Source organism: Phyllostomus hastatus, unplaced genomic scaffold (genome assembly GCF_019186645.2).
Source record: "Phyllostomus hastatus isolate PE091 unplaced genomic scaffold, TTU_PhHast_1.1 phas_scaffold_60, whole genome shotgun sequence".
NCBI classification, from domain to species: domain Eukaryota; kingdom Metazoa; phylum Chordata; class Mammalia; order Chiroptera; family Phyllostomidae; genus Phyllostomus; species Phyllostomus hastatus.
This window is the reverse complement of record NW_025334038.1, coordinates 4,850,620-4,854,901: the sequence shown is the minus strand read 5'-3', so window position 1 is coordinate 4,854,901 and position 4,282 is coordinate 4,850,620. Positions and strand designations below refer to the sequence as shown.

Below are 4,282 nucleotides of genomic sequence, written 5' to 3'. Positions count from 1 at the left end.
ACAGATGATATAGAGAAAAGAATTTAGAGTCTGAAGTCAGACAGGTCTAGGTTTGAAGCCCTACCCTACAACTGTCTGTGTCTTTAGGTGAGTCCTTAACTTCTCCAAATCTTCTCAGCTATATAACTCTACCCACTTTAGGTTGCTGAGACAAAGAAATGATATGTGTGCAAAAGTACATGATAAGTTACCCTGCAAGGCTAGCTACTGCAATTATTAATTCCTCCTCTTCATATGCTTTTTTAACAAGGTGGCTTCTAGGTGTAGTGGACAATGAAACAGAAGCAAAGTGAGAAAGAGTATTACTGTCTGGGAACACAGAAAATTTCCATGAACCAAAAAGATTTTTTTATGGCTTTGTGACTTTTTATAAGTGATCTGGTCAGATAAAGATAACTCTGGTTCTTTCCCCATTTTATTTTAGAGGAAACTGGAGCAGGAACTTTGCCCTTTTAGAGCTTTCAATAAGCAAAAAGTGTGCCTGCCCTACAACCTCTGTAACAGCAGTTGTGGCTCTTGGGATGGGAGGATTTCACCCCACTTGAGCACACTTGAATCTATGCCCTCTCCCAGGGTAAAGACCTGCCTGATACATTCATCACCCAAACCTGTTGCAAGTGATTTTTATCTGCCTTTATGATGTCACCTCCTAGCCCTGCACCAGTATACTGTATGCTCTATTATGTGCAAATCATTCAGGAGGTTTTCTGCCATGAGTAATTTTACCCCAGAAGGGTAAGCCTAGAATTCTAAATGACTCAGTAGAACAGATAGAAGAAAAAGTCAATGTGCTGATAGATCCATAAATTGAGGTCTCTATTGGCATAAAGAAAAATATATACAGTGTGCTATTTCTCCTGAACAAAACCGAGGTCCTTTGAAATAATCTTATACATCAAAGGCTTTATACATGTTGTCCCTGGGGTGCTCTCTATTACCTGTTCATGTATGTATCTTCAACTCTTGTTGCAATACCCTGTTTATATGTCACCTGTTCCAGGTAATGAAAATGTTACCTGCACACTCTCCCTTGGTCACATGAATTCTGTCTCCTATGATTTCCAAGGTTCCCAGAGCTTATCACTATCAAAACATTAATCACACTGCATTATAATTTTGCATTTACATATCTGTTTTACATACTTACACACTTTGTGTGTTTCCTGAGGGATATTTTTATTTCTGAAACTTCAGTGTCTAGCACACATTAGGTATTCAATAAACAGTTGGTCAACTAATATCCAGTTCGCTAAAGTTTGCTTTTTTAAAAAGACTTTATTTATTTTTACAGAGAGGGAATGGGAGGGAGAAAGAGAGGGGGAGAAACATCAATGTGTGGTTGCCTCTCACACTCCCAAATGGGAACCTTGTCCACAGCCCGGGCATGTGACCTGACAGGGAATCAAACTGGCAACCCTTTGGTTTGCAGGCTGGCACTCAAGACACTGAGCCACACCAGCAGAGCTGAAATTTCTCTTTAAGAAACTTAATATGACACTGCTAACACTAAATGTGTTAAATACATTTGAAACAAGTATACATTATATATTTTACACACACATTATAATACACCAAACTGGTACAGAAAATGCACAGAAATAAAACAGTATTTCTGGGAGGTAGAATTATTTTTTTTCTTAGATTTTGTGGAATATACTAAAAGTTCAACATGAACATAGTACTTTCAAAGTGTTTAAATAGTAATATGTTTTATGTTATTACTATATATGTTAATTGTTCTATTTAATAATGATGACAAGTTACTAACTTACTGACCACTAGTAATTAGGATCTGCTTGGCAACATATTTTCTAGTGATTGTATGGCTTTTTGCAATTTTCTAAATCTCACCCAGCAGGAGCAATCACATTTCCTAATGGTCTGCTCTCTACAGACATATTTAGCACCTTTCACAGCTATAGAAACTGTGGGACAGCACAGTCACTGTGGATCCCCTGCAGACTTCACTGGCTTTATTCCACAAGTATTTGTGATTGCTAATGTCTATTACCCAAGTCTCTCTCCATTCTCCTCTTCATGCATCCTGGCCAGATCCTGGGCACTGTATAAGCAACCACTACAAGACTCTGCAGGTGGGTTAGTGCAAGATGCCAGCCAAACTCCTGCAACTGACACACACTGCTATGAGCATGGTCAGCACTAACTATTCTAGCTGTGCACTTGCATGTTGCTGGCCTGACACCCTGCATCATTCTCCACTGCCCTGTGCACATGGCAAGACCCACCAGACAAAGTGGTAAATGGTGACAGCCAGGACCAAAAGAACTGCTAGTGCTCCTGCTGTTGGTCCCAGCCCTCACTGCCTTCCCTGGATCCCAACAGCATGTATATATTTGCGAGCAATCCCTGGAACTGCACAGGTACCTACAGTTAATTCCTATGACCAAGTGTATGTGTGCCACTGGCTCTCACCACGACTGCTGCTTTTCTTGGTACTAAGGGGCTGGACTTGGAAGTGTTGATGAGGAACCAAACAGCCTTTCCAGCCTCTGAGGGTCCCACAGCACTTGCCAAGGATCATGCAGTCATTGGTGGTGAATCAATGAGCCACCAGCCCCACCCACCCCCATGACCCAGTGATGCCACACACACCTACATTTTGTACCCTAGACCACTAGACTTGTCACACAGTGTTCCAGCATGTTCCCACCTACAAGTGAAAGTAATCCCTTACTGAAGTCAGTCCATAAAGTCTAAAAAAGGTGAAATCTTTTTCAAATATGCAGACACCTATACAAGGCTACAGGAATTCCAAAATCAGGGGAACATAACTCCAGTAAGAAATACAGTAAACCTCTAATAACTGGCACAGGATTTATAATCATGATTAAAAGAAACAACAGAAAGGTCATTGGATTCCCAGAACAGGGAGAGAGAGGAAAAAAGTGATAGAAAGCTCACTTAAAGAAATAATGTCTGAAAATTTTCCAAACCTGGGAAAAATTTAGACATCTAAGTTGATAAAGCTAATAAATTACCCTAGCATCTCAATCTGAAACAATCTTCTCCAAGTCACATTATAATATAATTGTTTAAAATAAAACAGGGAATTTTTAAAATAGCCTAAGAAAAAAAATTTTCTCTTATACAAGAGAACCTCCATGAGGATATCATCAGATTTCTCACTACAGACCTTGCAGGTCAAGAGAGGATGGGATGACATATTCAAAGTGCTGAAAAAAAGAAACTGCCAACTAATAATACTTTACCCATCAAAGCTGTTCTTCAAATCAGGTGAAATACTTTCCCCACAAAACCCAAAGAGTTCCAAAAGAAGCCAGAGGTGACCTCTGAAAATGGTTCACTATTCACTTGACCCAGAAAACACCACAAAGTCATGCAAATCAAGAGACTCAAATCTTCACATTCAGTTTAACGATGTGCATAAAACTGAACAGACCATAAGGGTATGCTTATATCCAAAAGCCACTAAGTATCTAAAGGATGACACTTTACAGCAGCAATGTGAGCCATTCCATTGTTACAGTGGTAGAGTAGATGGCTGTGCCCAGGCCAAAAGTTAGGGCTTGACACAGGGTCAGTAGCCCAAAAAGAGTGCTGAATTTTTGTTGCACATGCTTAAAAATGCAGAGAGTAATGCTGAAGTTAAGGACCTAGATGTACATTTTCTGGTCATAGAGCATATTCAGGTGAACAAACCTAGATGCACCTTCCTAGATGCAGCACAGAACCTACAGAGTTCATGGGCAGATTAACCCATACATGGGCTCTCCCTGCCACATTGAGATGGTCCTCACCGAAAAAGAGCAGATTGTTCCTAATCCAGGAGAGGTGGTTGCACAAAGGAAAAAGATATCCCAGAAGAAACTGAAGAAACAACAACTTACAGCTGAGGGGTAAATTCAGCATCAAATACATGCTAATAAAAATATATTTTTTTCAGAAACCAAAGTCAAAGTAGCTCATCACCAGAAGATTTGCATTTAAAAAATGCTGAAAGAAGTTCTTCAGTTTGAAATGAAACTACACCAACTGATAACATGAAAACATATAAATAAACAATACACTGGTAAAGGCAAGTATTTAGTCAGATTTAGAATACTTTAAAAGTGTAATAAATATGTGTTAATCATCTAACTCTAGTATAATGGTAAAAAGACAAAAATATTAAATATAGCTATAACTACACCATTTTTAGTCCTCCTCTGAGGATATGTTTACTGATTTGAGAGAAAGAGAGAGAGGAAAGAAGAGGGAAAGAAAAAGAACATCCATGTGAAAGAGAAACACCAACTAGTTG

The 4,282-nt window shown here is 39.2% G+C and overlaps 1 pseudogene; it reads left to right on the top strand.

Moving 5' to 3' along the window:
- The first annotated feature begins 3,317 nt into the window (after window positions 1-3,317).
- Window positions 3,318-3,882, top strand: LOC123810303 (annotated as a pseudogene).
- The last annotated feature ends 400 nt before the right edge of the window (window positions 3,883-4,282 follow it).